Source organism: Manacus vitellinus, unplaced genomic scaffold, assembly GCF_001715985.3.
Source record: "Manacus vitellinus isolate BGI_N305 unplaced genomic scaffold, ASM171598v3 scaffold_84_pilon, whole genome shotgun sequence".
Taxonomy (NCBI): domain Eukaryota; kingdom Metazoa; phylum Chordata; class Aves; order Passeriformes; family Pipridae; genus Manacus; species Manacus vitellinus.
The window spans coordinates 912,507-925,410 of NW_021940840.1; positions in this window are offsets into that span (position 1 = coordinate 912,507).

Genomic DNA, 12,904 nt, shown 5'->3' on the forward strand with positions numbered 1-12,904 from the left:
TCAGAGAAAGGCACCCTGGGTGGGCCATCCGTGAGTGCCACCAGCCTTTCCCAGGTCACCCTGAGGAGGTTAAGAATTGCTCATCACTGTGACAAAATGCAAGAGCTGGCAGTTCAATATAGGACAGTGCAATTATGTGCCCTAATTGGAATGAATTAATATTCAGAATGCCTGGTAGGTGCAGAGCTGAGTGGCTTTCAAATGCAGGATCAAACTTTGATGGTGATTGTTCTGCCATGATTATGTGGAATATGGTTAAAAGAGAAACTTTCCTCCTTCAGGCTTTAGCTGTTCTTGACCTGGAAAGTGGTTGTGGAGGATCTTCCCTTCTGGAGGAACTTCCCCCCAATAGTCCTGCATTCCACCCTGGGCCTGAGGGGCTCAGCCTGCCCCCCTTTCCCCTGGGGGGCTCTGGGGGAGGTGTTAGAAGGACATAGCAGGTTGATGTTCTCTGTTCCCAAAGACACTGGAAGGAATCGTTTGAAGGAATCATTTCCTTTTTAGCCACAGGATTTATTTTTGGTTAAGACTCCTGGATAAATGGACAGAGAAAAGCCTACATGGTATTAACAAGACTCTAAATGGAGGGAGCAATTCCTTTCATTATTGATAACAAAGTCATCTTGCCCAGAATAGCAAATGAGGCAAGATTGGCACTTTGAGATAAGGCCTTGATTATTGTCTGTGGAATTTATTACATTCTATTATTTCTCCAGATAAAACTTTAAACCATCTTTCTTAAATGCAGACAGTTGGTTACTCCTTCCACAGAACAATCATGTGTTATTTTATTAACTTTTCCATTCTTGTTTATTTTCCAATTTTGTTTTAATTAATACAGCACAGAACATTCAAGGAGTCTGAAGCTCTTTAGCTGAGCATTGGCCTCCAACAAACTGCTGGAAGAACTCAAAGTAATGAGTAAATTATTAAATAGCACTAAGCCAATTCATAATTCATCATTATTGAAATTTATACCAATGGTTGCTGGTGAGGAAGGAGATGGAAGAGGATGGTATTGGTCAGCCAGTTGGAAAAGTCCCTGCAGGACTGGGGAGGTGGGAGGAGTGAGTGGACCCAGCAGGAGAACTGGAATGTGCTTTGGGATGACTGCAAATTCTCTGCTCCTGAAAGATTTAGAGGAAGGTGGACTTCACTGGGAGAGAAAAATGAAGGGTAGATAAAGTTACAGCTGCTGGAACAGAAATTAGAGTGAGTCAGGAACAGAGTTTATGGGGAGGAGCTGGAATGAAGAGAGAATCCAGGGAAACCTGTAGAGCTGAGGAAAGGAAAAATGGGTGAAGAGAAGACACCCTAGGAAATCCTGGCAACTCCAACTTACAATACTTCAGAGAACATCAGGAAACTGAGAGGCCGGGGGGAAAGAGCTGACAGTGGTGGGGTGCAGAGCTGAGGGGCAGTGGGAGAGAGTTTGGGCTTTGGGGCAGGAAAGGGTGGAATGGGCAGCACTGATGGGCCAAATCCAGCTCCCTGTGCTGGTGTGTGAACTGTAAAGCCCCTGAACAAAACCTGTGAAGGTGGAGTCAGCAGTGCCCTGGCAGCCAGGAGGGACATCCCTGTCCTGGGGCACCAGGGAGGGGATTGTCCCGCTCTGCTCTGCCCTGGGGCGGCCTCACCTCAACATTGGGGCAGTTTGGGGGGACACAATGGAAGGAAGGGATTGAGCCATTGGAGAGTGTCCAAAGGAGGCAGCGAGGATGGGGAAGGGGGTCCCAAAGAGAAGCCTGAGGACACTTGGTGTGTTCAGCTGGAGCAGAGGAGACTGAGGTCAGACCTCCTCAGGGTCTGCAGCTTCTCACAAGGGGGGACCAGGGACAGCAGCCAGAGAATGGCTGGAACTGTGTCAGGGCAGGCTCAGGTTGGATCTCAGGCAAAGGTTCTTCCCCCAGAGGCTGGTTGGGCACTGCCCAGGCTCCCCAGGGCAGTGGGCACAGCCCCAAGGCTGCCAGAGCTGCAGGAGGGTTTGGATGATGCTCTGGGGCACAGGGGGTGACTCTTGGGGCTGGGGCTGTGCAGGGTCAGAGGTTGGACTGGATGATCCTTGTGGGTCCCTTCCAGCTTGGGATATTCTATAATTCCATGAATGACAGCAGTCTATCCCCCCCAAGTACCAGCTCCTTCCAATGTCACAGCAGGAATGTTTTCCTGCCTGGGGGACAAACTGGGTTAGTGTTTGACACAGGAACAGCTCCAGCTGCTCATGTGCCTCCTTCATACCTTGCACAAGGTTTAGTTTGCACCAAACCCCACATGGACACAGCTGTCCAGGTGAACACCTCCTGGATGCAGTTCTCTAGATGACTTTAATGCCAATACCTCAATATTTGTGTCCCTCCCAGTGGTGGAACAGAGCCATGGGATCCCTGGCGTCCTTTCTGTCCATCAGATTGTCCTTCCTTGTTCACCCAGGCTGCATGAGGACACTTTCCGTATGGTGCCACTTCTAATATCCTTCCAGCCAGGATTTCCAAGAAAGTCAATTAAATTATTTTTATAAAAGTACATAAAGATCTCCCCTTAGCAAGTTTGGTTTCAATTAGCTGCTTAATAAAGTTTTTCTCTTGGACAAATCCCCTTTTTGCTCATCCTACACCTCTATGAAATTCTATGACCAACCCATTCAGCCCTTGATCCATTACAAAGACTTTTAGCACTTTCTGCAAATAATTAATCCAATTTGGATCAGAGGGATTATGGTGGTCTCAGTCCTCACTGGATAACACTTAATCCTTACTCAGCACTTCCAATTTTACCCAGTCTATGAGATACAGGAGGCAAATCAGGGCAGGCTCATAGTAAATGCTCATGTATCATGATTTAGGAGGAGAATGGCTGCTCTTGATGCAGAATTAGGGACAATGAGAAATTCTGCTTCTTGCACGGCATTTATTACAAAAAATTGTGCCCACCAAAGGAGTAAATGGTTGAATTATATGTTCAGAGGCCGCAGAAAAAAATAAGAAATAAGTAAAAAGAAGAAAGATGTGAACTTTAAGGAAAGCTTTATGGGTCACATTATCAAAAGTTACGTTTCAGAACAGCTGAATGGATGTTTCAGAGCTCTGATCCCAAATATGCACTTTAACTCTGAACTACTGCTTCTCTTAAATCATAACCTATTTAATAACATTTGTGTAACTTCCCTCTCCTGCTCCAGGGCCTGTGCAAACATCCCCAACACGGAGGAACTGTGCCAGGGGAGGCTTTGCTGGTTGGGCTCTGCTCTCACTCCCCTTTCCTCAGCAAGTCATTGCTCCCCAGTCCTTCCAGTGACTCCCATGAGCCAGTACTGGGGTCACTGGTCGGCCCTGCAGCTGCTGTGGTGCAGTGGGAGGAAAAGATTCCCTGGGGATCTTGTCAAGAGGGAGCAGCCCAGATGAAACTGGGCTCCCTGGGCTCACCAGCTGGACTCACTGTGCTGCCTGAGCTCCTGGGGATATTGCCTGAGGAACTTGGTGGAGAAGGAGCAAATAGGTGAGTGAACAAGGTTTTCCACTGCCCTGCCCTTCCTCCTCCCCAGCTGAGCTCAGGGGAGCATCTTTCTCATGGATTTGCCCTGGAATTTCCTACAGTGGCAACTTTGGAATTACAAGAGGCCTCCCAGCCCAGAAAAACTAAATCACAGGTCAACTTGCAGCACCTCCAAGCAAACCAGGTCCAAAAAGAGTTCATTCCAATCTTTGAGAAAGCCCTACAGTGCTCTGAGGAGTGGTTTGATCTGGGAGTCAGATGACTCCCCAGAAGGGTGCTCAGGCTGTCCAGGGCAGTGGTGGAGTCCCCATCCCTGGAAGGGCACAAAAAATGTGTGGATGTGGTAAATGGTGAACATGGTGGTGCTGGGTTGATGGTTGGACTCGATGATCTCACAGAGCTTTTCCAACCTTAACAATTCTGTGATTCCAAGGTATAACTGATAAAACACCTTATTCTTCCTAACACTCCCCCTGGAGTGAGGTGGGTGAAGCCCAGCCCTGGCTGTGTCCCTGCACCTCCCTGGGAACTGTCTCAGCTCCTGCCCTGCCATGCTGAGAGTGTCACAAAACCATCCAAGGAAATAAAACCATGAAACCCATGAAACTTGGTTCATTTATTTCATTCTTCACTTCTGGAGAACTGAAGCTCTGCTCTGAATCAATTAGAACAAGCCCCAGGCAAATCTGAAGGTTGATTAATGAGGGACCAGCTTTGTCTGCTTGGATCATTGCAGTTGATTGGGAGTGGATGGGAAGTTTGTTTCCAAAGCAGGAGCAAGGCAAATGTAGCACTGGGGCTTCATCATTCCCTTTCCCTGACAAACAGAAGTGATCCATCCTGGATGTTATTTCCATTGCAGGGGGGAGGCTGCAAAGGTTTTGCAGTGCATAAGCACAGACACAAACAGGGGAAGCTTCTGCCTGCACCAAACATCCATTTTTTGCTCCAGGAGTCTGGAAAAAAAGGACACACTCTTTTGACTGCTTTTCCATTCACACTTGGTGTGGGACATCTCTCGTCACTGGAGTTAAAAACCATGGAAAACTTGTATATTCTTGCCCAAACTGTTCTGTTGTCCTTTCTAAAAATGTCGCATTAATTGCTCTACCTCCTCCAATTATTCAGGATGATCCATATTGATAAGGCAGTTCCCAAACAGCCCATTGCCAAGTGCCAACAGGGATCTGAGTGTGGCTGCCCAGGGGACAAATGGACCAGATGGCAGCACCTTCTGCACTGCCAGGATGGTGGAAAGGAGACCTGTCAGATGGCAAATGGGTCACTGATGGGAGCCCCTTCCAAGCTCATGGTGCCTCAGCCTGGCTGAAAATGTTGGAGGACAAGTGAAGTTGTGGCTGTGGAGGAGCCACCAAAGGCCCATCACCTCACTCGGCCCTTCATGACACAGCACATTTTATTCCCACATTTCCTCTGAGCCCTCCCCAGCCATAAATCATGCAGCACATTTGTAGCACCATATTCTTGGAGTCCATCCTGAATTAATGTGTGCTGGCACCAACAGTGTGTTCACAACATTATTAAACTACTCCAGCAGGGTCTGGGATGTCAGGACAGCCCAGAGCAGACTCAGCTGAGCAAAATGTCCTCATTGCAAGGTCGAGTCACATCCACCCCTGGAAATTAAAACACTTCAGTGTCTGAGTTACTCAATTAACCAAACCCAAAGCCTTCAAATATGTTGGTGCAAAATAACCACCAACCAAGTTACAAGGCTCCCCCAGTAGAGGACTTTGCATAAAACATTCCCTGTCTGCTTTTTGCCATTTCCACAGAGCTTTATTCCTGTCAACAGGCTTTAACTTGACCAAAAAGGGTGTATTTTTCCATGGATTCTGCAGAGTGTCTGCTAGAGACCAGAATTACCCCTTTGCAAATAACTGGTTTGGGCTGAAAATCAGAAGGGGTGTAGAGATGTTCAAAGGAAAGCTGTAATTTTCATCTTTTTAGCCATGAGAAAGCAAAATATTCAGCCTGAGAAAAGGGTGAATGATATTTTTATGTAAGAAGAAACAGGAAAATTGCAAGGAATTTAAAGAAAAGGTTTTAGAACAAGAGTTAAGCACCTTAACCTGTATCTGTGCCTAGAATCAGGATGAAAATAACTTTTTATTTTCCTGTGCTTCTAGAAGAATATTCTTTTGACACATTTTTCCAGTGGGAAATGGCTTTGCAACTAGTAGTAAAGCATAAGAATGTCTCATTTTCTTCCATTTGCTTTTTCTTTCTTTTACCTTTAAGAACTGTGTTTTTTAAGGTGGGGTGGGGAGCAGAATAAAAATCCCTCAGTTTTTGAATAGTTGAACCATTACTTTAAATAATATATACAGAAACCACATTTCTGATGAAAATTAATATGTCAATAAATTCAGCCCAGCCCGACAGAGCAAATTCAGGCTGTTTTCATGGTAATCTTGGTACTTTTTGCTTTTCCTTTTTCAGCTTGTAGCCTTTTGCCAGGACTTGGCTGATACACACTGACCCCCCTCCAAGGTGGGAGAAGCAGCAGCTCTTCCCAAGGTCCTCCCAACCTGCCTGGAGCTGGCGTGGAGCACTGGAAAAAGGTGCTGAAGGCAAATCTGAAAGGGCAGAGTGGCAGGAGACAAAGGTATTTACAGCCCCTTTTTACTCTAATTCTGCCTCATTTTGTCTGTGGTTTCAGAAGATGCTTTTCCCATTTTCTAGTTCTGTGGAACCCACCTTTATTTCTAAACTCCCTCACTCCTCTCAGGGGGTGCCCTTGATAGGAAGAGGTGAATAAGAAACTTTCCCAAGCAAGAAAAGCCAGCAGGTCTGCTCTGGATGTTCGTCAGGACTTTCCTTCACCTGCTGCACCCCAGCCAAGTTGTCCTGCTGGGAAATCCTCCACTGACCTCCCTGGGGAGCTGCTCCAACCCCCCTGTCACCCCACACCCCACTGGAAATGTGGAAGAGGTTTGGAAGGACCGTGACTGAAGTGTTCTGACCAGGAGATCTTATTTTCTACCTTCCAGAAGAGGAGCAGGTTCTGAATGTTTCTGCAGGATACCTGTGTGGATCTGCTGGGGGTGGGGTAACCCTGCTGGCCCATTTTTGTCCCACCCAAGGGCCATTTCTGTTCCCTGCACATCTCAGCACCTCCCAGTTCCTGTGTGCAGGGCACTTCACATCAGACATCCCAAGACATCCCATCCCTATTCCCAACCCTGTCAGTCACCAGTGACTGCCTCCGGAGGTGTAAGCCAAGAGGTTGGGGATTCCTGGTGAGAACTGTGTCAGACATAAGCCCAGAACTGAATCTGGCAAAGCCTGATGGTCTGTGGTTCCTCTGCCCTACTTTTTTGGCACTTGGAAAAGCAAGAAGAGTTGGTGAGGAAGTGCAAGGATGTTTCTGGCTGGCTCGGAAGAAAAACTTTTCCTGTGTCTTGGATGGAAGAAGGAAACCAGGGAGTCCATCAGTCCCTCTTGCTCTCAGTCCCTGATTGTCCCTGGGAGCCCCTCCAGCTTTTACTCTCCAACCCTTGCAGCCTGGCACCCCCAGATCCATGGCAGTGCCATTCCCTTACTCCTGCACATCACATGGCACTGCCCAGGGCAGTGGTGGAGTCACCATCCCTGGAAGGGTTCAAAAAACCTGTGAATGTTTGGGTACATGGGTTAATGGTGGCATTGGCAGTGCTGGGGAATGTTGGACTTGATGATCTCAGAGGTCCTTTCCAACCCAGCTGATTCTATGATTCTGTGATCTCAGAGGGTTTTCCCAACCTTATGAATTCCATAATTCTATAATTCTAGGACCACTCTTCCACCCACCACTTAAAACTCTCTGCCCAACTGTGCCACCACTCTCACCTCTACAGGACTCTTGAGGTGTCCTGTGCAGGGCCAGGACTCAATGACCCTTGTGGGTCCTTCCAACTCAGCATGTTCTGGGATTCTGGGACTGTTCTCACGTGTCTGAACTGGTTCTGCCCTGCTCTGTCCCCTCTCACCACACCTGAGCAGTCTTTGCAACTCCCTCCCTGCCCAGTGGCTCCTGTAGATATATGACCACGTTGTACAGACCCATGGAATCCCAGAATGGTTTGGAAGGGACCTTAAAGCCCATCCAGTGCCACCCCCTGCCTTGGGCAGGGACACCTTCCACCAGCCCAGGTTGCTCCAAGCCACGTCCAACCTGGCCTTGGACACTTCCAGGGATCCAGGGGCAGCCACAGCTTCTCTGGGCAACCTGGGCCAGGGCCTCCCCACCCTCACAGGGCACAATTTCTTCCCAATATCTAAACTAAATTTACCCTCCTTCAGCTTAAAGCCATTGCCCATGTCCCATGTGTGCCTGTGCATCTCCCCACACCGACCACTGACATTTGCTCAACACGAGACTCCATTTCCCGTGCGACACTTTGTTTGTCAAGGCAAGAAACCAGAAGATAAAGACTTTCCAGCAACAGCCTGGATTTCTTCTGAGGTTGCCTCTGGAGCAAGTTTTCCCTCCCTCCCCCCGTGCCACATCCAGTCAATATTTGAGTTGATAATAAAAATCTATTTTCTTTTCAGCTTCCCTGACTCTGCTCCGCTCAAGAACAACATGTGCCTTGTGTTTCCTTAGCTTTGCTTATCAGATCTCCAGCCAGAATGAATGGCCAAATCTCTTACAAACAGAGAAATTAAATGAAAACAACACCAGTGCCAAGTTCTTTGCAAACAGAGAAGTGAAATGAAAAATGCCAGTCGCTGTAGATTCACCCAGCACGTTGAATTATTATCTGTCATGGCCTGTTCTTACATTTGTCCTTTCCCTAGGGTTGATAAATAAGACTTCCCACAAGTTCTGAAGCTGTATCAGGAGTTGAGTAGCAGATACTGTTAATAAATCTTGGGGGTTATCTCTCTGCCTTGCCTGGCAGCCCAATAGCTCAAAAGTCTTGCAGTTTCTAATGTCTTGCTTTTTTTAACACACAACTTTGAAATCTTTCTTTCCTCCTCCACAGGCCCAAAGGCCAGGCAGGTGCAGCTGTGGCTCCAAGTCCTGATTTTCAAGGGGAGACCTTTGGGCTGATGCACTGCTGTCATTGTCCCGGATTTTGTGCCTTCCTGTGGATAACGGGGCTGTTGTGGTGTTGATGTTTCATGGTTGGGCAGGGTTTGGTACAGCAGACAAAGCTGTGTCAGCAGATGGGCTCACTGCTGCCAAAACACCCCAAAATCCAGTCTCTCATGAAGGCCAGGCTTTAGAAGCCCCATTTCTGGCCTGCTCTTCGAAGGTAGAAGAGAATCATCCAGCCAGAGGGGAGGTGGGTCCCAGGGGTTACCCCGTTGAAGGGGCCTGAGGTGATGAAATCGGACTTGGACCATTAATTTATAGACACTTGAGGTGAAATGAAATCCAGACATGGGACAAAGGAAAAAAAAAAGAAAAATACAGTCTAAATCAGGTTTATTAAGATTCCTCTTAGGCCACCTCCAGTCTTTTGCTTGGAAGCAGAGCCCTGCAGGACATGGCTCAGGGCCCAGGCCTGGAGGTGAAGAGCACCTTTTTCAGCAGTGTCCAGTCCGTCATCCCCTCCCTTCCCCTGCCATTCCCCCTCAGCCTGGCTCTGCTCCTCTGCCCAATTCCCACAGGAGCAAGGAGGGCTCTGCCTGGACATTCCCCAGGTCCTGATGGTGCTCATGGAGCGATGTGTCCCAGCTGTCCCATGGCTGGGGCTGTTTCCAGACCTTCTGCTGCTCTGCTGGGCACCCACTGCCCAATCCTGCCCTACACTTGGTGTGCAACTTGCCAGATCCCTTCTCTGTCACATCTCTGTGTCCCAGTGTTCCCTGGGAGCACTGACCACCTTCTGCTCAAGGCTGACTTTTCCCAAGACGTCTTGGGTGACAGCACATCATGTTTTGTGGCCTCCTTGTGGAAAAATTGTTTTATGCACAGATTCAGTTTTTAAAACTGTGCTTGAACTAATTCATATTTCTCTCATTGTGCTGGTGTTGTGGGAATCATAGAATTATCACAGGATCATGGAATGCTTTGGGTTGGAAGGGACCTTAAACCTCATCTCTTTCCACCCCCTGCCATGGGCAGGGACACCTCCCACCAGCCCAGGATGCTCCAAGCCCCGTCCAACCTGGCCTTGGACACTTCCAGGGATCCAGGGGCAGCCACAGCTGCTCTGGTCCTGTTCCAGTGATGGCCTGGCTGGTTCCTCAGCCCAGTGGGTGATGGAGCAGCCATCAGTGTGACAGCAGGGCTGAGCAGGGCATGGTTGGCAGGTGCCTTCTGCAAACTGGATCTGCTGAACTTGCTCAGAAAATCTCTTCCCCCAGAAGCCCCAATACCTGTCCTGCTGTGTCTGTGTCAGCTGGAAAAGAAGTGGCATCAAGCAGAATGGGCATTTTTCTTCCTTTTGTAATGTTTTTTGCAATATCCTCTGTGGGCTCAGATGTCTGCAGGGAGGATTTGTCTGTGAGTGTCTCCTGTGCTGTGCCAGGCTGTGCCTCTGTCACAGTCCTGCCCTGGAGGACAAAGAGGACACTGAGGACACTTGTCCTCTCTTGCCATGGTGGGATTTGTTTCCCAGGGCAGTTCAGCTCTCTGGGCAGCCAGAAATATTTACCTGGAGTTAGACTGCCTTCTCTAAACCACTTTTACATTCAAGGTGAAATTACATGCCCAACAATTCTCTTTAAATAAGGAAATTTTCCACTTCCAAAGCTACATGTGGATGCCAGAGTTATGCACTCCAACCTAACTATTTATTCCCCTATTTCTGCTTTTTTTTTGTTTTGAATTGAAAGTAGTATCCATCTCCTGTCTCCTCCTTGCTGGAGCTACATTGTTCATCAGACATTTATTAGCTTGTCTAGAGGCTTTGCTATTATTCCTCTCAGAGTTTTCTCACTTCCTCTACTTTTTGTTCCTTGACAAAATAACAAAAGCCTTACTTTCGCTGTCTCATTTTTATCCCTTCTCAGCTCTTCCTTATCACACTCTTTTCTTGTTTCTATTATCAACAGGCTTTGGCAAGGCCTTCTGTCTGCAAACTCTGAGTCTGTCTGCACACCATGTCTGGGGCTTTCCAGGTGCAATTTCATTTTCTTCTCATTTCTTGACGCTGGACTCTGGTGCCCACATCCATTTGCTGCTGCTGCTGCTCCTGCTGCTCCCTAAGTTTATGAACAGTCTCCATATTCCAAATACTGGATCTGTGCATTAAGCACAATGGTCCCGTGCAGTGAACAGCCCAGCTCTGGGGAAACCTGCATGCTGAGGTTATTTGCTCTTTTCCTTCAGCTACATTTATTTTAGAATCATTGAATCTGTTGAGTTGGAAGGGACCCACAAGGATCATCCAGTCCAACCCTGGCCTCCAGGAGCAGCCCCCAGGAGCAGGACAGGCCAACAATTGGGATTCTTTCCCCTGTACCTGCCACTCCAGGTGTCCCTGCCACTCCTTGCTCCAAGCTGAGTGTCTCTGTCTGGGCTGAAGGTGGCACCAGTTGCCACCCTGCATCTCAGTATAACAAGACACACACTCATGCACTCACACATCCACATTTATAACCCAAATGTTCATGTTCCAGGTTCTCTTGTTGGTATTTTCCCTTATTCTAAAATTAGGGAGACAATGACACCTTGCTCTATTTTATTTTATGGGAAGCATTACCCAGTTTTGCTCCTAAAATAGTGTGTTCTGTATTCCCACACATACCAAGAACACCTGATGAAGAAGTTTGGAGGTGCTGGAGATCCCTGTTCTTTAATTAAATAGTCATAGCAATGGGCACATGGGAGCACATTGGGTTCTGGCAGGTAACTAAGCTCCCCTCAGAGGCAGCAGAGGGTTCCTGCTTTCCAGATTCCTGGCAGCTGATTCTGAAGCCACCAGAGCAGAGTGAAGGGTGATGCATCAGCCAGGCACAGAGACACCTCTAAGGGACAATCCACCCTCAGTCCCAATGCCCAAGGACTGGGGGGCTGGGGATGGACAGGACCCCCCAGTGGGCTGGCTGAGGGTGACCAAAAACCTGATGGCTTTGCAGTGTCTCCAGAGGGAATTGTCTCACAGGGGGAATGGTTTTGCCCCCATTTGGGCACTAAAGTTGGATCCCTCTCTACACAGAACTTGGATCCCTGCTCTTATCTTAACATCCAAGTTTTATTTTGATCTTCCTCCCCATTCCACTGGTGGGGGGGAGAGAAGGAGGGTTGAGGGAGCAGCTGTGTGGGGCTGAGTTTTCATCTGGGCTTAAACCACAGCAGCCCGTGGCACATCCATATTCCTGATGCTGGGTGGGAGAACAAGGATGTCTTATGGCTCAGGGAAACACAGTTTGCTACACAGGAAGGCTCTTCCAAACCAAATTAGGACATGACTATAGAAGAGCTGTAGCATTCCTCCCTGATCCATTGAGAGCTGGATAACAGGGACACCATGGGGGGAATGTGTATCTCCTGGACAGGGAGGCAGCTCTTCAAAAGCAGGGCTGAAATCAAGAGCTCTTGAAGGTCTCCCCAGCAGAGCTGCCTGGAGGATTTTGTGCTGCAAACAAGAGGCTGAAAAGGGGGTGCTGGGAGCCAAAGTGGACAAGGAAAGAGATGAGGTGACAAAGCAGCAGCCAGACCTCAAACAGGTGCTAGAAGTGACAGAACATGGGAAAGGGCTTCAGAAAGGGCAAGAACCAAACAAAGGAACCATAAAAGGGAAGAGAGAAGATTGCAAAAAAGGCAGCACCTGTGTCTGTGACTCCCACGGATCAGAGATGGTCCTAGAGATCCAGGGGGATCTGTGGATGGGCTTTGATTCCTCCAGGGATGAAAGCTGGAGCTACGGGAACACACATGGACAGTTGGCAACACACCCTGTTGTATCTGGGAAAGGTGCTTGGACAGCAAATAGTGCAGACAGTGACAATGACCCCTGATCAGGGAGGACTGTTGAATGAAGCCATATTGGCAGACTCATCTATTTTTGGATCAGAATGGGAACAATCAGAGTAAAAGCTGAAACGAAGCTGTTGGTGGCTATACCAAGAACAGTTTTTTATGAGCAAAAGCATCAGGATCAACTGTTTTCTAAACAACCTGAGAGTGATATTTTTATTCCAATTGACCACCACAGAATAAAAAGTAGTTTATTACCTTTTCTTTGGTACCACAGGCACTGAAGTAGGTTAATTGTAGCTCCAGATGCATGGTTTGATATCACAGCAGGGCAGAATTTAGGTCATTTAAGTGTCCTCTGGACAGGTTCATTTTAGCACACAGAAATTGGACTTATCTCTGGAACAGAGTGATGGAAACAGAGAATCACACAATCAGGGAATGGTTTGGGTTGGAAGGGACCTTAAATCCATCTCGTTCCACCCCCTGCCATGGGCAGGGACACCTTCCACTAGCCCAGGTTGCTCCAAGCCC